At 47.1% G+C, this 22,221-nt stretch overlaps 1 long non-coding RNA gene across 1 annotated transcript; it reads right to left on the bottom strand.

The window, feature by feature from the left end:
- Positions 1-21,247: 21,247 nt before the first annotated feature.
- LOC124698214 lies at positions 21,248-21,994 on the bottom strand. The gene is made up of 4 exons (XR_007000906.1): positions 21,968-21,994; positions 21,569-21,762; positions 21,420-21,479; positions 21,248-21,316 (listed from the first exon to the last, which is right to left on the bottom strand). It is a non-coding gene; the product is annotated as an uncharacterized LOC124698214 (long non-coding RNA).
- Positions 21,995-22,221: the final 227 nt, after the last annotated feature.

Raw genomic sequence — 22,221 nt, 5'->3', positions numbered from 1 at the left:
CATTCGTGCGGCTACCGCCGGTGGATCGTCAAGGCGATCTACGACGCGCGCGGCAAGATGTACTTCAACATCGGCCGGGAGAAGTTCGCGCGCCACCACAGCCTCCAAGCCGGCTTCATCCTCGTGTTCTCCTACTTCGGCAACAGGGACATGAGCGTCAAGGTCTTCGACGAGAGGCGCTGCCTCCGGGACTACCACGTCGACAGGGACGACGACGAGCACCGACGAGGAGGACGACCGAATGAGTGTTGTTTCTTCGCAGCGAATACGTGCACGGAGGTTTCTGCCTGTTCGCCTCATCGGTAGAACCAACAAGGGCACCATCCTCCCGCTGGATTTTCCAGTTTAGGTGACTGGGTATGCCCTCGAGTGTTCTTTCTTAGCAGCGAACACACGAAACCTTCGATGCACGGCCTAGTTAGGTTTAGTTTCTTTGCAATATTTTATATTTGTGTCCACCATGGTTCAAACTATGTATTAGTTTGTGGAAAACCATGTTCCAAACTGTGTTTTCGTGTAAACCACGTTCCAAATTATGTATTAGTTTGTGGAAATTGAAATAAAAATGCCAAGAAAAATTATTTTAAATGTTTGGGGGCGGCGTTTGGGGACGCGGCTGGGGAGCGACGTCCCCCAAACGCGGCACGAACGAAACACGTCCCCCAAACGCTCGATCCGGCGCGGTTTGGGGGATGGTTTGTGGGACGCGACTGGAGATGCTCTTATCCCCTTCAATTCTCAATGGTTCTATTCGTTCCCAATGAAATAGGCGTTTGGGAATTGAGATTAGAGACAGGTGAACTTATTCAGCTCTTCAATCCACTGTTAAATAGCTTCCTTATTCAGCTCTTCAACTCAAGCAGTCAAGATCTTCATAGGAAAAACATAAAGCGATGGGGATGCGGCATTGAATGGATCCAGGACAGAGGGTGGTCAGTGCCAAAGTGCTGAAGAGAAAGGGGATTCTGTTCATGGGGGTGTGGTCTTATTGTTCATTCTACATAGATCAAGTCTACATCAGAATCGAGTCAGGTGCTTATGTTCCCTCTCTTGATTGTTTTATGCAATTTGTATCACTTATTTGGTGATATGTGTTCTAGAAATCTTTCACCCGATAGTGAAAAAAGGGAAGAAAAGAAAACATTTAGAAGCGTTGGTAGAATCTCAGAAAGGAGCTATCCTGATAATCCATGCCATGTCAATCTTGTATAACAAGTACCAGGATATGGACCACAGATTGTCGAGGACTAGAAACAGATGTAAGTCACTTCATGTAACCATCAATTTTGACAAACATATTCCTTTGCAGAAGAAAGATAATGTTCTCCCTTTTCAAGCCTAGCAAAATGGTCCTTTGTGAAATCAATATGGTTCCTTACTACCATCATTTGTCTGCTTGATCCAGACAAATAATTAGTATGTGCTGTCATTTTTAGAGCAAAAAGATTAGAACGCGCTGTCATTTTTAGAGTCGAAAGATCATGGATATAAGCTATGTACTCAATATGACTTTGTTAATGATATGTAAAGTTTTTTTTAGCTTGAAATACTGTTTTAATAATTTGTGTGAGTAAGGGCCCTTTGCTGTCATTTTGCACCTGGGCCCCATATAAGCATGGACCGGCCCTGGCAGGAGGGTTCTTGAACAGAATCGTATCGCTCGTTCACGGATCATGAGAAGTGCAGAAATGCCGACTTGTATCGTAAGAGCGAAAGAACAGACAACCAGGATCATCTGTCTGCCCTACCGGCTACCGTGTCAGCTCATCAGCTGGCGACGGGGAACCACTCGTTGGTGGCAGGATTCCCCTTGCAGGAAGCGTGGCGCTCTGTGGAATCCGGGTCTTCGGAGAGTTCAAACGAGGCGCCAGTGGGCTTGTCATCTTGATGAACCCGTCCCAGTATGCAGGACATGCACCAAGTTAATTTAACAGCTCATGATTCAGAGACCAAATGGTCACACTGGGCAGCAGGAAGATTGCAGAGACGGACCGTTGTGGTGCTGCTTGCCGACGCCGCCGAGGTCTTTGTAGTACTCCGTCTCCACCAACTCCTCCCCCGGCCTTGCCGCCCCCGAGCGCCAGTTTCTGCAACAAACAACCCACGGCCACGCGCATCGGCTCCATGCATGTAAACGAACCTCACGGCTGCCTGCGTCCAACGCACCCCAGTCCAGTCGATGCCGTTATTCTCCATTTTTCAAGTGCGCGTGATTATAGGAACGTAAGCGTGATTCCCTAACAGAAATCCGCAGGTTATAAGAACGCATCTGACCTACGAACTTGACGAGCCGTGAACCTCCAAGGCGTGCATCAACAAGCACAAGGCCGACCTCCTAAAACCCTAGCAGCGCGAGCAGCGGGTGGGGTGGGGTGGTAAGGAAGGACGTCCGACGCTCCGGAAGAGCCACCGAGGTGCCACCATGAAGCTGACGGTGAAGACTCTAATGGGCATCGACTTCCAGATCCGGGTGCAGCACCATGACACCGTGAGATTTGAAAAACGTGTTTAGGGTTTGCGTGGGCTTAAGCCTCTCACGCCTCTCTATATATATATTGATCAGCAGGTACAAATACATGTGTACAATACATGACAGAATACATATACTAGACCTATGTTAACACACCCCCTCAATCTGAACCGCTACTATGTACAAGATTCAGATTGGGTCCAAAACGGTCTAGCATCTGTCGAGTGGCTGGTTTAGTAAACACATCAGCCAGCTGATCATTGGAAGAGAGAAACCTGACTCGAAGATCTCCAGACGCAACACGCTCGCGCACAAAATGGAAGTCGATCTCAATGTGCTTAGTCCGAGCGTGGAAAACTCGGGTTTGCAGTCAGGTATGTAGCCCCTAGATTATCACACCACAAAATGGGTATATGCTGCTGAGAGACTCCCAACTCCTTAAGTAAGGATTCAATCCATATAGCTTCAGCAAGCACCATTAGCCGGCGCCTTATACTCTGCCTCGGCACTAGATCTTGAGACGGTAGGCTGCTTCTTCGAACTCCAAGAAATAAGGTTCGGTCCAACAAATATAGCAAATCCTCCAGTGGATCGTCGATCATCAACACACCCTGCCCAGTCTGCATCGGTATAGATGTTGATGTCGGTGGAAGAAGACTTGCGAAATCTCAGTCCAGTGCTCAGTGTGCCCTTAACATAGCGTAGAATGCGCTTGACGGCCTCCCAATGAGAATCAGTGGGTTGTGAAAGAAACTGGCACACCTTATTGACAGCAAAGGATATGTCCGGACGAGTAAGAGTCAAGTACTGCAAGCCGCCAACTACACTGCGATACCTGAAAGCATCTTCAGTACTCAAAGCAGTGCCGGAATCACGAGCAAGACGCTCGGCTGTGGCCAGTGGCGTAGAAGTGGGTCGACAATTCTCCATGCTCACACGGTGCAATAGATCCAATGCATACTTCCGTTGTGTCAATGTCAGCCCCCCTGAAGTGCGAGCCGCTTCAAGCCCAAGGAAGTAGTGAAGGGGACCTAGATCCTTAATGGGAAAACTGGCAGAGAGAGACCGAACGAGACAGTCAACAACACTAGGAGTGGAGCCAGCAATCACGATATCATCCACATATACCAGCATATAAACCTGAACATCCTGGTGAGTGAAGGTGAACAGGGATGTATCCGCTTTGGAAGCAACAAAACCAAGAGTGGCAAGGAGAGCACTAAGTCGGGCATACCAGGCACGGGGAGACTGCTTAAGTCCATATAAAGATCTCTGAAGTTTGCAGACATAGGAGGGATAACGCGCATCCTCGAAACCGGGCGGCTGCTGCATATAGACATCCTCAGAGAGAAAACCATGAAGAAAGGCATTGCTCACATCAACCTGCCGTAGAGTCCAGCCGCGAGAGATAGCAAGCGAAAGAACCAAGCGAACGGTGGCTGGCTTGACCACCGGATCGAAGGTATCACCGTAGTCGATGCCATGCTCGCTGAGTGAAACCACGCGCGACAAGCCTGGCCTTGTATTTATCGACGGAACCATCCGGGCGCCGTTTTGTTTTGAATATCCATTTGCTGCCGACAATGTTAACACCAGCGGGGCGGGGAACCAAAATCCAGGTCTTGGTCCGACGCGAGCGCAAGCTCCTCGGACATTGCATCCCGCCAGGCCGCATCATGCAACGCATCACGGTGAGACACTGGCGTGGCGAAGATGGCATGGCGGCGAGGGTCATAGCGGACGGTTCCGTCAGTATATTGCTTGGGGCGACGAGTATGATCACGTGCACGAGTGACCATCGCGTGTGTAGGCGCCGTGGAGGATGGCTCAGCCGAGGGTGTCGCGGTCGAGGGGGCGCCCTCAACAGCAGGCGACACGGGCTGGGACGACGCCGACGCGGTCAGCTCTGCGGAGGGCGCAGCTGGAGGCGAGCCAGGCGAGGGCAACGCAGGTGAAGGCGGGGCAGGCGTCTCGGGGAGCGGGACATGCACATGCACGTCGAGCGGCGATGTCGACGAATCGGCCGAAGCGGAGTCCGCAGCCGGTGCGGTAGGGAAAACCTGCATGGGAGAAGCACTACCTGGAACAGGTGCATTAGTGGACAAATAAGACAGGTCATATTTCCGCATATGATCACTAGTAGCCGGTTCGGTGGAAGGAAACGTGATCAGATCGGCGAGAGTGGACACATCGACATGGACACCTGGGGTGGCATAGGGGAAAACAGATTCATCGAAGACGACATCACGAGAGATGTAAATACGACCCGTGGAGCGATCAAGACATTTGTACCCCTTATGCATAGGACTATACCCAAGGAAGGTGCACATAGTGGAACGAAACGCGAGCTTATGTGCATTATACTTACGCAGACTGGGCCAACATGCACAACCAAATATGCGAAGAAAGGAGTAGTCTGGCTCGACCTTAAAAAGGCGATGAATGGGCGTGTCCTTTTGTAAGACAGGAGTGGGCATGCGATTAATGAGATAACATGCAGTGAGGAACACCTCATCCCAAAAACGCAATGGAAGAGATGAATGGGCTAAAAGTGCGAGACCAGTTTCCACTAGGTGACGGTGCTTGCGCTCGGCCACCCCATTCTGTTGCGAGGTATGTGGACACGAGACGCGATGAGAGATGCCGGTGCGCTGAAAATATCGGTGCAGCTTATGGTACTCACCACCCCAATCCGACTGAATGGCTTTAATCTTAGTGTCGAGAAGACGCTCTACATGCGCCTGGAAGGCATAGAAAACCTGCTCAACATCGGACTTGTGCTTGAGGAGATAAATCCAACGTAAACGGGAGTAGTCATCGACAAAGCTAACATAATATGTATACCCGCCCGAGGATGCAATGGCAGGACCCCAAACATCGAATGAATTAATTCAAGAGGCATAGTTGAAACACGATGGGAAGCATTATAAGGCAATTGTCGACTTTTAGCACGCTGACAAGCATCACAAATAGAAGTCTGAGTGTTGGAAGAACACACTAGATTATTCTGACTAACAATGGTTTGAACGACATTATTGGTGGGATGACCGAGACGATGATGCCAATGCGACGAGGTGGTCTTGACGCTGGAAGAAGCCTAGCGTCGTGGTGCGGGCGAAGCTCGACTAAGCGGAATTGGGTAGAGGCCGCCATGACTTCTACCGTGAAGAAGAATTTTCTTCGTGGCCTTGTCCTTAACAAGGAAAAAGAACTTATGAAATTCGACAAACACATTATTATCACACACAAGACGATAAACGGAAAGAAGGTGTTTGCTAATGTGTGGAACATGAAGGATATCACGCAAGTGCAAAGGTGAACCGGCTAGCTGAGAGTGACCAATATGGGAGATAGACAAACCTGCTCCGTTGGCCACCCGCACTTGATCCTTCCCGCCATAGCGCTCATGAATTTGGAGGCGATTGAGATCACTAGTTAGGTGATCGCAGCCCCCGTGTCCATAATCCAGTGGAGGCGGATCACTAGAAGAGGTCGAGCGCAGTTCCCGGCGCGGTGGTCGGTGTCGTAGCGCTTGCGGCAGTCCGCCGCCTCATGCCCCCATTGTTTACAAATTTGACAACGAGGGCGCCAGCGCCTGTTGCGGCCATTGCCGCCTCCTCCATTGCGGCCACCATTGCCGCCACCGTTTCCACCGCCGTTGCCACCGCCATTGCGGTAGCGATCCTGTCCATGGTCGCCATAGCCTTGGCCACCTTGACCGCCATAGCCGGGGCCTCCCTGCCCAGAGTCACCACCTGCAGGACGGCCGCCACGGCCGGTGTTGTTGGTGTAGCCCGGCCGTGAGACAACATTAGCGGAGGACGTCCAGTCCCCATCTTCCTCTTGCTGCTTCTGAAGGGCCTCGAAATTGAGGACATTGTTGTAGAAGACGGGAAGGGTAACCGGTACCGGCGAGAAATTCATCGAGGCGGCGATGGGGTTGAACGCCTTGCCAAGCCCGGTCAGCATGTAGTCGATGATCTCGTCATCGCGGAGCGGGGAGCCTGCGGCGGCCATAGCATCCGCCATCCCCTTGACCTTCTGCATGTATTCAGCAGCAGGCTTGTCCTCCTTCCTCAGCGCCTGGATCTGGCGCCGGAGATGCCGAACACCGGCGCTGTTCTGCGCGCCGAACATGGCATGCACGGCAGCCCATGCGGCGGCGGCCGTGGTGCAGCCTATCAGGCTGGGCTGCAATGTCTTCGTTCATCGATCCAAGGAGGAGACCGAGAACCTTCGATCGAGCGTCCACCGGTGCTCAAAATCGTGGTTGCTCACGGGGCGGGCGGCATCGCCGGTGCCCTGTGTAACCATCTTCGGCGGTGCCGGAGTAGAGCCGTCGAGGAAACCATGCAGGCGAGCGCCTGAGAGATTGGGGAGGGTGAGGGCCCTCCACAGCATGAAGTTCTTCCCGTCCAGGCGGACGGCGATCGGAGCGACGACGGGCGCGGCCGCGGTGGGAGCAGGCGGCGCGATCACGGGACCGGCGACGGTGGTGAGCGACAAGGCGGAAGAGGTCGCAGGAGTCAAGGCCATCGCGGCGGCGGCGGCGTGGGGACGCGGCGGCGGCGGCGGAGGAAAGCGCCAAGCTCGCTAGGGTTTAGCGGCGGCGCGCGAGGGAAGCCTCGCTCTGATACCAAGTTGAAAAACGTGTTTAGGGTTTGCGTGGGCTTAAGCCTCTCACGCCTCTCTATATATATATTGATCAGCAGGTACAAATACATGTGTACAATACATGACAGAATACATATACTAGACCTATGTTAACACCCTACCTACCTGCTCTTCCATTTATAGTACTACTGAAAATGTCAGTGGGACAGGAAGTCACTTAGATGAAGTGTGGCTTCTGGAATGGTAGAGGGATTCAAGCCCTGGGTAGGCAAAGGTATATAGATGAAAACCTTGTGCCTCTGCAACTAGACTATATTGGTTTCCAAGAAACTAAAAAGCAGCAGTTTAGCAATTCTTACCTTAAATGTGTTTTAGGGAACAGGAACTTTGCTTGGAATCACCTACCTGCGGTTGGTTCTGCAGGGGGAATTTTAGTAGGTTTAAATCTTGATCTGTTTGACATTATATCTTGGGATGTTAGAAGTTTTTCTGTTAGTGTTATTGTTAGGAATAAGATAAATGATATAACTGTTAGAATTACCACTGTGTATGGCTCTCCTTATGAAGAAAAAAAGGATGACTTTATTTCTGAACTTCATGAACTCTTCCTTCATTGGGAGGGTCCTGCCATTATTGGTGGTGATTTCAACCTTGTTAGATCCCAGTCGGATAAAAGTAATGGTGTCATTGATCATAGGTGGGCAGATAAATTTAATGCCTGGATAGATATTTGGGCACTAGTAGAGATTGGTTTAGCTGGTAGATCTTTTACTTGGGCCAATAATCAGGAAAACTTGATCATGAGTAGAATTGACAGGATTTTCTGCACAACTGAGTTTGAAGAAAAATTTCCTTTAGCTCATGCCAGAGCTCTACCTAGAATAGGGAGTGATCATACCCCCATCATTTGGGAGTCTGGATGTAGCCAGATTCCAAAGAAAAGTGGTTTTAAGTTTGAAAAATGGTGGTTATCTAGGCCTGACTTTAAGGATTTAGTGATCAAAGCCTGGAGTTTGAATAGGGGTAATAAAACTGCTATTGACAGTTGGCATGATAAGTGTAAGTATTTTAGGAAACTAGCTAGGGGGTGGAGTGCTAATTTAGAAGCTGATATTAGGAAGCACAAAAAAGAACTTATGGAGGAATATGACTCCTTAGATATTGCTGCTGAAACCCAGCCTTTAGATGATAATAGTAGGAAAAGGCTAGATGATATTATCACTGAGCTAAATACATATTGGATCATTGAGGAGACCAAGGCTAGACAGAGATCTAGAGATAGGAATATCCTTGAGGGGGATAGAAATACAGCATATTTCCATGTTATAGCTAACCAACGTAGAAGGAAGAAAAGAATCAATGTTTTAGAGGGACCAGAGGGTCCGGTTACTGATCAAAAAGGCATGCTTAAAATAGCTACTAACTTTTATAAAGAGTTATTTAGGAGGGAGGAGAGACCTGACATTAGGTTAATAGATGATTTCTTCTCTCATGAAGAGAAAGTTACTATACAGGAGAATACTGAGTTAGAGAAGATGTTTACTGAGAAGGAGATTAAAGAGGATGTGTTTGGGTCTTATGCTGAGGGAGCACCTGGCCCAGATGGCTTGTCTTTTCTGTTTTTCCAATCCTTTTGGGATGTGGTTAAAGAGGATCTCTTTGAACTTTTTGATGATTGGTATCATAACAGGCTAGATATATATAGATTAAATTTTGCCATGATCACATTGATTCCAAAAGAGGATGATGCAAAAGAAATGAGGAAGTTTAGGCCTATAAGTCTTTTAAACTGTGTGTTTAAGATTTTCACCAAAGTTATTACTAATAGATTCTCTTCCCTGGTAGATAGATTGATTTCCCAGCAACAATCTGCTTTCATTAAAGGTAGGTTTATCTTAGAGAGTGTGGTTTCAGCTCATGAAATCATCCATGAAGTCTATAGAAGGAAAGAGAAAGGTTTAGTTTTCAAAATAGACTATGAAAAGGCTTATGATAGAGTAAATCTTGACTTCCTTTATGAAATTTCCGCAACTTAGAGGATTTGGGGGAAAATTATCTCCATGATTAAACAGATAACCCAAGGGGATCTCGTTGGTGTTAAAGTAAATGATGAGGAGGGAGACTTTTTCCTCACTGGTAAAGGTTTAAGACAAGGGGACCCTTTTGCTCCCCTTCTTTTTAATTTTGTGGTTGATGTTTTTTCGAAAATGGTGAACAAAGGTGCTTCTTGTGGTTTGATTACAGGGTTGTGTCCACATTTAGTCCCTGGTGGAGTGATTAGTCTCGCAGTATGCGGATGACACCCCGCTTTTCCTAGAAAAAAATGAAAGAAATGCTATAAACCTCAAGTGGACCCTTACTTGTTTCGAACAAGTGTCGTGGATGAAAATCAATTATCACAAAAGTGAGTTGATGGCTATTAATATGGAGGAGGAGGAACTTGTTCCTTTCTTAGATATATTCCAATGTGTTGCTGGAAAATTCCCTGTGAAATATCTAGGTCTTCCTCTGCATTTTAGTAAACTCAAAAGAGAAGATCTGCAACCTTTGGTTGATAGTCTGCTTGGTAGAATGGCAGGATGGAGGGGGAAACTGTTGTCCTTAGAGGCAAAAAGAATCCTCATCCAGACTGTTTTATCTAGCATTCCTATATATATGCTCTCCTTTTTCAAGTTCCCCAAATGGGCTTTAGATCTTATCAACACTCGGATAGCTAATTGCATGTGGGATGATGTAGATGGGAATAAGAAAATTCACTTAGCTAACTCGGCCTTCTATTTGCATGAGGAAGGAGTATGGTGGGCTTGGTATCCCAAATCTACAAGATCTAAATATATGTTTAGTTGGCTCATGGGTCAAAAGATATATCTATGGAGAGGGGAGTCTTTGGAAAAGAATTGTTGATGCTAAATACAATACTAGAAACCCCAACATTTTCTGTTGCCAGGACATTAACCCTTCTGTATTTTGGAAGGGTATGATGTGGGCGGCTAGAGCAGTTAAGTTTGGTTATAAGTGGAAAATTGGGAATGGTAGAACTGTTAGATTTTGGGAGGATACTTGGTTTGGAAATGCTCCTCTATCCACTCAGTATTGGGACATTTATTTTGTGGTTAATCAACAAATGAAAACTGTTGCCGACCTATGGGATGGGCAACAGTTAAAATGTGACTTTAGAAGAACTTTTACTTCACATATGATGGAAATGTGGCTTGAGATTTGTGAAATTGCTCAAACCATCACTTTTTCCGTAGAAGAGGATCGCTTGATTTGGAAGTATGAGTCGAAAGGGGTTTATTCTTCTAAATCTTTGTATGCTATTATTAATTTTAGAGGGGTTCAACCAGCTTTCTTGCCTCGTTGTCCGGGACTTAAAAATCCCACCTAGAGTGCAAATTTTCCTCCGGTTGTTGTCCCAAAACAAGATCATGACTAGGGACAATCTTAGACAAAGAGGTATTCGAAACCTTTATATTGTGAACTCGTAGTGAATTAGAATCAGTTAAACACCTGTTCTTTGACTGCACTGGTATCTAGGTTGCTTTGGTCTGTGGTGCAAGAAATCTTTGATGTAGAAATTGTAGATTACTTATCCCTTGCATCGAAGTGGCTGTGCAATAAAAAACTGGAGCAGTTAAATGTGGTTTCATCTGCAGTTATTTGGTGCATTTGGAACAATAGAAATCACTTGGTGTTTAACAGAAAAACTTGGTTGTCCATGAAGCAGGTGTGGGGATTACTCCTATCATACCTAAGGATATGGCAGGTTCCTTTCAAAACCCTGGCTTGGGATCTGGTGGAAAAATTCAAGTGCGCTCTGGTGAGGAGACTGAGGATGGTGCCATCGCTGATGCCGGATTGAAATGCTCGTCGTTTGACTGGATTTCGACCTGGAAGTCGTCCACGACTTCTCTCCATCAAGGGCGCGCCTCTGAAGCCTATCTGTCCAAGCACCCGGAAGAGGCTGACAACATCCATGTGGTGATCTGAGGGCCTGACCTGGGAAGCTGGAGTTGTGGTTTAGCGCTTTATCCCTAGTGTTGCTAGTTCTTTCTGGCTACAAGTGACGAGGGAACACCTCGGCAATGCCTACGTATTGTAGACTAGGGTTTTCGGGAAGAGCGACGATGGAGATTCCGGGAACGAGATTAGGCACACGACGTACCCAGCTTCGGGTCCCCTCGGTGGAGGATCCCTACGTGCTGCTAGCAATCTACTATATGATCATAAGTATGTTTACGTGGTGCCGCCGTAGGCGGAGCTATGTTGTCTATCTGTTGTCCCCTTTATTTCGGGTGCCCTGGCTAGCTTTATATATGCAACCAGCCTAGGGTTTTACAAGAGTCCTAGTCGACTACTTCTTCGGGTTGCCTTGTTGGGCCTTCTTCGTATTGGGCCGAGCCGATCTAGGTATACCAATAATGGGTACCCGAAGGGTATGCCCATGTCAGTAGCCCCCGAGTTTATAGGGAAGTCGAAGACTTGCGTAGAAACTCCAAGCATAACCATCTCCGAAGTCGAAGAAAATACAAGGCGAGGTCCATGTCGAAGATCATGTGTAGCGTAGATGATGTCGACGATTCTTGTAATTATTTTTCTATCGGGTGCGCGACAGCGCTCCCGATGGGAGTAGCCCCCGAGTCTATGGGTAAGTGCTTGCACTTAGGCATAGACTCAAGTTGTACTACTCGATGAAGAACTTAACTATATTTCTGGAGGACTTGATGAAATCCATGTGCTCCCGATGGGAGTAGGCTCCACTCGAGTCGAAGAATCGAGTTGAGTCTACAAACCTTGATTGTCATATATGTTGTTGAAGTTATTTTTCTATCGGGTACGCGACCAGCGCTCCCGATGGGAGTAGCCCCCGAGGCTACAGCCAAGTGTTTGCACTTGGGTGTAGGCTCAACTTGCTTGTAATTGACTCCACAATTTTTCCTCTTTCTTATCGGGAGGGTGAACAATACTCTCGATAAGAGTAGCCCCGAGCCTATGAGCAGGTGCTTGCACCTAGGCATAGGCTCAAGTTGTACTACTCGATAAACAACTTGATGCGCCCTCTTTTTATCGACTCCGTGGCCGTTGCTATTTTTATTTGACATCCATATCTATATTGTACGGGGATAATGGTAATTGGGACTAGTTCATCCGACGGATCGTGTACTAGTTAACTGCTCTAGTGGCAATCCGCAAAAACCTACTTCAAGATCACGTCCCCGGACATGATCCCGGGATACCGGTGTTAACTCGACGAGTGCCGCTTAAGGTCTTACCATTCTGTCGAGTCCCAGTCATATTTATCGGGTACCTAACGCGTCCGTTAGGATTTTTCTTCGTATCTGTTGATACGGATAAAAGTAGCAGAGCGCAGTCTTTGGCGATGCCACGCTCATCAGAACGGATCTGGGGTCTTACCTTCGCAAAGTTTTGCGGCATTCAGAGATTATTCGCGACTTTGGCGCTCTGAGAATATTTTGTCAAGTGCCTTGTTCGGCTGATGCAATGACCCATTTTGCGGGTTCTTCTATATTTTTCTCTCGGGCTTGATGAGATAGCCGAATATATTAGTTCTTCTATATTGTCGTCAGGCATATCGCCGATGCTCTTGCTCAGAACAAATAACGAGTCAATGGACCCGAAGATTTGTCCATCCTCTTTTTTTTTTTTTACTCCTCTTCTTTTTTTTTTCTCCTTGATGATAATTTCGTCGAGTTCCTCCCTCAGGAAAATTTCTTCGGGTCCTCCTTGAGGACAATTCTTCGGATCCTCTTTGAGGACAATTCTTCGGGACCTCCTTGAAGATAATTTTTCGGGACCTCCTTGAAGATAAATTTTCGGGACCTCCTTGAAGATAATTCTTCGGGTTCCTCCTTGAGGATAATTTTTCAGGTTCCTCCTTGAGGATAATTTTTCAGGTTCCTCCTTGAGGATAATTTTTCGGGTTCTCCCTGAGAAAAATTCTTCGGGTCCTCCCTGAGGACAATTCTTCGGGTTCCTCCTTCAGAAATTTTTTTGTCGGGTCCTCGTCCTCTCTTGAATAAGATTTCGTCGGGTTCTCTTTTGAAGACAATTTCGTCGGGTTCCCTCAAGATTTCGTCGGGTTCTCTTTTGATTTCGTCGGGTACCTCCCTGAAGATAATTTCTTTGAAATTTGCTTTCTCCTGCACAAATAAACAAACTTTTTCTATCTTTTCCTTGACTCTCTTTTTCGCATGCGGTGTCAGATGCTCAGATTCGATGATATGTAAAATGAATATATGCCGCGCAGCCCCCAAGTGTCGGGTGCAACGAAAGTAAATGATAATAAACTTTGTACAAAATAAAAGAACACTTAGCTTTTTGGTCACGACGAAGTCGATGCATGATGAAGTCTTCGAGTGTAGATAAGAAATCTAGCCAAAGTAGAAACCGCATATTTGCGAAAGTGGATGCCACAAAATTGTTGATGAAGAGATAGCCGAAACCCTGAGCACTGCTGGGGTGATGTCATGATTGTTGCTTAGACGCCGTATCACAGTTGTTACTCGGGGCGAAGTTGTTGTCGAGCCCCCGAGTATTATCCGTGTCGCCGAAAGAAGGCCATATGGATGAAATACTAAAGGTGAATCCGAGATGAAGTACTTGAAATGACTTCATATTAAAGATTACACCATGAAATATGAATCATATATTTGAAGATGAATTCGCCGATATCATAAAAGATGAATCCATTGACCCGAAGAATCCAGAAATAACCATAGAAAATGAATCCGCTGATATCATAGAGGATGAATCCATTGATCCGAAGAAAATAGTTTCAGTAATAACCATAAAAGATGAATCTGCTGATATTATAATCCATTGACCCGAAGAATCCAGTAATAACCATAAAAGATGAATCCGTTGATATCATATAGAGGATGAATCCATTGAGCCGAAGAAAATAGTTCCAGTAATAACCATAGAAGATGAATCCATTGATCCGGAAATGCATCGGGTAATATTGTATAAGTGAACCAATTATTAACTAAAGAAAACCAATCTAGTAATCCGAAGAAATTATATCCACTGAGCCGAAGAAAACAAAGCCACTAAATTGAAGAAAATAATTCCACTGAGCCGAAGGAAAATAATTTCACTGAGCCGGAGAAGATATATCCAGAGCCGAAGAAAAAAATTCACCAGGTAACCGAGTATATTTGTGATAACGAAGTAATGGCGCAGCCCCCAGTGTTTGGGTGTGGCGAAAGTAAATAATAATTGACTCTCAGAAAAGGAACACTTAGCTTTTTTATCGGGTGCGACGGAGTCGACATGGAAGTAGGTCACCCGGCATACGGAGTTGATGTAACGGACGCAGCCAATGCAGCGGAGCCGTGCGGCGTTTAGCCGAAAATATTCGACAAGGTGGAAGTAGTCGGCATGGAAGAGAGAATCGTCGAAACTTGTTCCGATCTGTAATTATATTACGGCGGAAAAAAACTGTGCGCAAATAATAGTACGAACCGAAGATTATTTTGCGAAATAAACTTTGCATAGTTAGAAATATAGCACCTGGTTTTTGCATCGGATGGTAAATTCGTGGCGGAGTGTTGCCCAACAGTTGAAGTTGTCAGCTCTACGATGGCAAGTTTGTGCTGGCGAGCCCTTGAGCAAGACGGGTGCATGATAGGCGAATAGTCGGAGCTTTATTCAGATCTGATCTTTTTGTACTGAATGGTCTTCACTGATGAACTTTTTGTTGGATGAACCTACAAAAAAAAAATTTGCCGAGCCTACATGACTCGATTTTGTTAGCCATTGCTCATCCGGCGAGAGCTTGATGCAGTACGGATGCCGTTTGCTGGCGGTGAACGGTTCCGCCGAACAGGATGAAATCATCCAAACGCAGTATGACTGGCGTTGATAGTGAAGAAGGCCGTGGTTAGTCCTGGTAGGTTTGCTTCTTGACTCCACGGGTTCCTAGTTCCCTCACGTGGACTTGTTGCGTTGATTGATCTCGCTCCAGTGCCTCAAAGTGGATCCACTCGTAGGTACACAGGTTGGAGCAAGGATTAGCAAATTAAATAATCCAAAAGATGAATAGGAGACGCGTATTAGGCGCTTTCTAAGTTGCAGTCGGTCTGGTACACAATGATTGAATTAAATAATAGACAGAGCACATTACCGATTGATCTGTTGAACTTAATAGCTGTGCTAGTTTCCGCGCATCGCCCGCTTGCAGGTACCTGGTGCCAGGCATCTGACTGTCCCGCTTGATCCGAGGATGCTGCAGCATCGAGCCGTATGAGGGCGGGCGCTACCGCCTCTGCCTAGATCTCCAAGTATATTCGGGTTCCACCATCAAGTCAGAAAATTGTAGTTTGATCGAGTGTTGAAGAACGCGACCAGATGCGATCTGGCCACCGATGTGGATGAGGGATCCCGCCCGGATAACGAAATCCAGTCGCCGCAAGTCCCCACGGACGGCACCAATTGACGAGGGAACACCTCGGCAATGCCTACGTATTGTAGACTAGGGTTTTCGGGAAGAGCGACGATGGAGATTCCGGGAACGAGATTAGGCACACGACGTACCCAGCTTCGGGTCCCCTCGGTGGAGGATCCCTACGTGCTGCTAGCAATCTACTATATGATCATAAGTATGTTTACAGGGTGCCGCCGTAGGCGGAGCTATGTTGTCTATCTGTTGTCCCCTTTATTTCGGGTGCCCTGGCTAGCTTTATATATGCAACCAGCCTAGGGTTTTACAAGAGTCCTAGTCGACTACTTCTTCGGGTTGCCTTGTTGGGCCTTCTTCATATTGGGCCGAGCCGATCTAGGTATACCAATAATGGGTACCCGAAGGGTATGCCCATGTCAACAAGCTTTAGAACCGTGTGTTGCGGCTGGTCTCTCTTAGTTTGAGGCCTTTAAACATGTTTTCTTATAAGACCCTCAGCTTAGCTGGTGGGCTGGATGTCCTTTAGTTTGAACTATCTAGGTTGCAAAACGCTATGTGTTTCATTTTCTAATGAGAATGGAGCTGGGGAGCGCTCCCTGTTTGTCTAAAAAAAAAAATGTCAGTGGGAGTAATTATTTCAAGATCTTGCTTACTTTTTTGCTTTTGAATCAGATTATGGCTGTCAAGACGAAGATTGAAGAGATCCAAGGAAAGGATAGCTATCCACGGGGTCAACAAATGCTCGGGCAAGGTGTTGAAGGATGAAAGCACACTGAAAAAGAATCAAATTACTGAAGATGAGTTCCTGGTCGTCATGCTTTGTAAGGTAGGCTGCTTATATGCCATGTACGTATATTGGGAATTATTTCAGTTCTGCACTATGCTTTGGATTATTTTGACTAGCAGGCGGCTTATATTATATGCCATGTGTATTAGGAATTATTTCAGTTCTGTACTATGCTTTGGATTATTTTGACTAGCTGAATGCTTGGTGTAATAATTGTATGAATTTGCAGGTACTGCAGAGTTAGCATAAGAGTCTCATTTGATGCATCACAGTTTCCTGACCTCCTGGCGTAGGCTATCAGTATTGTTACTTACTACTACCTCCGTTCCGATTTAATCAACGCTCGACACCATGTACATACATGCTCTGGTCGCCACCACTCTACGTCGATTAAATCGGAAAGAGAGAGTATGTAGCAGCTATACAGTACAAGTTCATTTATATCAACACCACAGAAAGTGCTTGAGGCATACAGCATTATTTTCACATTATTCAATATTTCCCCGCTTTGTGCGCTTTGGCCTTGTTCTGTTTATTTCTAAATATTGCTATTTACTTATTTGCTGCAGAGTAAAGCTTCAGCTTCCAGCGGAACTTCATCTGCTAAGGTAAACTTCTTCTTTTGGGGATAATACAATATAGCAAGCATATGTACTAACATACTAACGTGAACCATTACTAGCCTTTGAACACTCCTGTATCCAGGCAAGCGCCTCCAATTGTTCAACCTCAAGCTCCTCAACCCATGTGAGTCCCTGCTTTCTTTCCTATTGGCATTCTATTGGACGGGTCATGGTCGTACTCAAGCCAAATGTATCTTTATGCAGGGTCTCAGCAACTACAACTGCTCAACCTGAAATATCATCTGCAGAGTATGTTCCATGTCTGCCTACTGATATATGTATTAGTGTTCTTTTTTACCACTTAAATTTCATGTTTCTGCATGTACACTCCCAAGGGAACACCTGTGGCTTTAAATTTTTTTGTAGTCACGGCCTTCTAATGTTTGTTGCAGCTTTACATCATGCAGTTGGAATCAGGCCAACCCGTCGCGCTGTTTTGTCGCCTCCCCGGCGGTCCAAGGCGTGCATCAACAAGTAGAAGGCCGACCTCCTAAAACCCTAGCGCGAGCAGCGGGTGGGGTGGGAAGGAATGATGTCCGACGCTTCGGACGATTCCACCGAGTTGCCACCATGAAGCTGAGAGTGAAGACTCTCAAGGGCATCCACTTCGAGATCCGGGTGCAGCACCATGACACCGTAAGACCCCCTAGCTACCTGCTCCTCCATTTATAGTGTCGGAAATTTTCCTCGAATTTTCCCCTTTCCTACTTCCAATCGCACCTCGATCGTCTTCTTCTGTGCTAGATGCCACACTTCCTAGTGATTTTGTTCGGGAGATTTTCTAGCATTTTGATCAAATGCAGGTGCAGCGCACGATGGTGATGAACTAGCTGCTCGGCGCCTGTGGTTATGCGTTGATGCAAGGGATTAGCTCGTTAGGTTTTAGATATGTGGTTCTGCGAGGTGGCATTTGGCTACGCTACTACTTAATTTCGCTTAGCTGATTGGTCCTGAATGAATCCTAATGCCGTTTGCACTCCATATCCTTGCGTTTGAGTGCTCAGCACGCCTGGGTGCGACTGATTTTTTGATGGTGACCGTGTGTCCTTATACAAGTTTTGGCAATGTTCCAAACATACATGGTTGGTGGAGGCACCATGTTCATGGTCGAATGTTTTTAGTTAAGATATACTACCTCCGTTCTACAATTCTTGTCACAGATTTGGATGTATCTATAATCATATTTTATGAATTGATAGATCCAAACCCCCGACATCGGAAGGCCTTGAATCGAACTTGGGGAAAAGGCACGCCTCTCGGGTTGCCCCCTCCAGGCGACCAGGGGGGCGAAACCCTAGTCGCGCCGCCGCCGCCTCCCCCAGCCGTCCTCTACCTCCTCGTCGCCCCTAGAGGCGCCGCCGGTGAAGGGGGCGGCGGGGATCTGGGCCCTCGCCCCCCGCGCGGAAGATCGGTGGAGGAACTTCGCGCTGGGTCCGGTGGGGCTGCTCGGTGGCCCTTCCGTCACCGTTGGCTGGGTAAGGGAGGGTGCTGCCGGCGGCGTCCTCGACGGGGGCTCTGGACCTCAGGGCGGCGGCCCTGATCTGGTGGACGGCGCCGGTTCTGCGGCGAGTGGTGCTGTGAGTGCTTGCCCTCCTCTCTGGTCGTGCGGACGGCGGAGGGGCGGTGGGCGTCTGGTGTGGCCGGGGAGCTGCCGCCAACTCTCTATGCCTGTCCCTAGAAGATCCCCCTTTTCCGGCCGGTGATACCCGGATCCCATGGCCAGATCTGCTTGCTCTGGTTTGCTGGATGGTGGTGGGAGGCTCGGGACCGGGAAACCTGTGGCCGACGGTGGTCACGACGCTGGCGACGCTCCTGGCGCTGTTTCCCTCCTTGGAGGCAGCGTTCAGATCCCTTGTTTCTTCCCCATCCACACCTCTGCCCGGGGTGAAAACCCTATTTCCTCGTGTGGGCGTTGGCGGCATTGAGATGGTGTTCCCTTCCTGGAGGTTTCTTCTGAGGATTGCAGGGGTGGTTGGCGGGTTTTCGGTTGGTCGTGGTGGTGCTTGGCAGTGCGTTCTGCTCCTTTGTCAACCTTGCGCTTGGCCAGGTTGATGCTCTTGTTTGCCGGTCTTCGTGGTGCGCCGGCGCCCAGCAGCTTTCGTCCTCCCCATGGTGGTGCCGAGGCAGCTGATGGCGCTCGTCGGGAGCTCTCTGTTGCGGTAGCCGGCTTGCCCACTTCCATGCTCTTTGGGTGTTCTTACTTTGGTTTGCTTTTGGGAGAGCTTCTCTGTCTGCCGACGGCGGCGCTATTCGGACCAGGGCGAGAGGGAAGGGTCCCTCTTCGGAGTCAGAGGCCATGAGTTGGACACTAATCACTCTTCTGGAAGATGGCGAGCTTGTTCCTTCCGCTGATGGTGTTTCCTTCTAGCTTTGTTTCTTCCTCTGGTGGCTGCTCGGGAAGACGATGGCCTTAGTGATCATAGCGTGCGTTGTGCTTTTTCTCTTTGGTTTGTAAGCTGTAAGCTGTGTATGCCTTGTTGCACTCTGTATCTGCCGTTTTGGCTCTATTAATTTAAAGCTGGGCCTTTGGCCTTATGTGTGGATCGGAGGGAGCACTACCAAGTTTTTTAGCTTGATGTTCTAGGGTCTGTGGTCGCAAAGTTTTCACGGCCAATGTATTTGAAACTATCTAGACCGTTTGTATAAAAATTATAGTATGAGATTTTTTGTTGATATGTTTTTCATGGTATTATAACTAATGTATTATGCTAGCACATCTTAGTGTAAAGTTGTTAAAATATTTTTGAAAGTAGCATCTGAGAGACTTTTGAACTTAGAGTAAAAAAATGTTAATGGGAGTAATCATTTCAAGATCTTGCTTACTTTTTTTTTTTTTGCTTTGAATCAGATTATGGCTGTCAAGAAGAAGATTGAAGAGATCCAAGGAAATGATAGCTATCCACGGGGTCAACAAATGCTCATTTACAAGGGCAAGGTGTTGAAGGATGAAAGTACACTGGACGAGAATAAAGTTATTGAAGATGAGTTCCTGGTCGTCATGCTTCGTAAGGTAGGCTTCTTATACGCGGAGGTGGACGATTTGCACCCGGGTGCATGTGCACTCTATTTTGAAAATGTTATTTCAAAATTTCAGAAAAAAATGAAATAATTTTTTTCATGTATATCCTATGTTTACACTTGTTTTTCCAGATTTCGGCATAATAAAACGGCCATGTACACATAAATGTGACAATGGAATTTTCTATTTCCATGAACAGTGCAGAGCCAATCATTATAATCTCATTTTCGTGTAGGCCATATACAATCGAATTTTTTCATAAAAACTTACAAAAGTGATCGAGTATCAACATAGTATGTACATAAATTTTTTATTTCATTTTTTGAGATTTTCAAATAGCAAATAGTATGCACCCGGGTTCTTCCGGGTATTTCCCCTTTATATGCCATGTATATTAGGAATTACTCCCTCCGTGCAGAAATATAAGACGTCGGGGACGTTTTCCGACCAGGTGAAAAAGTAGCAAAAAGACATCGATACCCCTATCAAAATTTGAATCCCGATCTCGATTCTCCCGTCGTCTCCCACCGGAATCGATCCTCCCCGGCCATCTTCTCCTCCAGGCAGCTCCTCCCCCACCGGAATCGATCCTCCCCGGCCATCTTCTTCCCCAGGCAGCTCCTCCAGCTCCTCCCCCAGGAGGAATCGATCCTCTCCACCAGGCGCGCGTGGCCCAGCTCCGATCCACCAAGCGCGCGTGGCCCAGCTCCGATCGATCCCCTGTTTCATCGCAAACGATCCAGGCCTTCGCGTCCAGGCTCCGACCGGTACCGATCGATCCCCTATCTCGTCGCCCAGCTGTACTCCAGGTCTAGCTCCAATCATCCACTGGCTCGTCGCCCAGCTCGCCGATTGTTGCAGTTCCCGGAAGCTCGCCGCCGTCCCCTAGCCAGAAGCTCGTCCAGGGCTTCCCTTGGGGGCGCTAGGGTCGGGCCCGGAGGTAACCAAGAGGCACCGGGGCCTGGAGGTCACAAGGACGCCGGGGCCTGGAGGTCACAAGGACGCCGATTGCGGGCAAAGCACTACTTCTCGCTCATCGCTGCGTACAAAGGTCGGCGAGGTCGCGCTCGTAGACAATGGTGCTTCCGGATCTCAATTTTAGTCCACCTGAAGAACAAGATGAGGATGTCAATCAACCAGGTACTGAACTACTGATCAGCACACGTCAATGAATTTCTAGCAATTCTGTCATAACAAGCATCGATAAAATAAGTGGAAATGATGAGCAATATTCTACAGTACAACATGATCTAGCAACAGTTGTATCTATTCTATGTATAGCAGCACATGTTCATTGCTTACATGCATAGGACCCTCAAATTTTTGCAATGGTAAATGCCGTGGCAGATCCGATCAAAGCACCATATAGCGAGCCGCTGACCTTCGTCACAGATAATGGATTGAAAATGCAGAAAATAGATAAAATGATGCCAGTGTTGGCCACAGATTGATGGAGTTTGATGCGATGCGGAACAGAGCATTACCACGAGGCCAGTCTGCACTGATGACAGGTTGTACCATGATGTACCACTGAATGCCGAGGACTGCAAAAAAAAAAAAAATGCAGAGAGATGGTTATAACCAAGCAAATCGTGGCGCGGTTGCGTGGACAGAGTGATGGGAGGAGTGATACCTTGAGCGATATGGTAGCACCAGATGTAGCCCCGATGTCATAGCCGTAGAGCAGGCCTCCCAAAGCTGGGAAGAAGAAGCTACAAACAGTTCACCAAACCATTCAGACAAGCGTGCTAGCTAGGCATATACAGGTCTTCAGACAAGAACGCAGACTAATTTCTCTCTTCTCTTCATCTGACAGAATCTCATGCGCTGCAAAGGCGACACCAGCTCGGTTTAGACAGTTAATTGCCACATATAAATTTAGTGTCAATGAACTATGTTAATTGTCCAATGAAGAATTGTCTCATATAGACATATACACATTACACAGTCAGTATGTCTAAAACAGCAAATAGATCGAGATTCTAATACCGAGTATAAGTACTTGATATGGACATAGTTGTGTGTGTCTTACCATTATTTATCTCTTCGAATTTCTGCTGAGCACCCGTCTTTATTCTTGTCGGGGTGATATTTTAATGAAAGCCTGTGGACACCAGAAATTAGATAAACTTTTGGTTGTCGGGGTGATATATGCAAGGCATTTCTGAAGCGCATAAAATTTCCAATTAGATACTGAAATTAATTCATCCAGTAAGAAGAGATTTTAGTTCCTGTAGTCTGTAGAGGAAATGCAGTCTCATTGCATGATTCATCAAGTACATATTG

This window comes from Lolium rigidum, chromosome 3, assembly GCF_022539505.1.
Source record: "Lolium rigidum isolate FL_2022 chromosome 3, APGP_CSIRO_Lrig_0.1, whole genome shotgun sequence".
NCBI classification, from domain to species: Eukaryota; Viridiplantae; Streptophyta; class Magnoliopsida; order Poales; family Poaceae; genus Lolium; species Lolium rigidum.
Note: the sequence above shows the minus strand (reverse complement) of the source record. Positions and strands in the feature narration are given on the sequence as shown.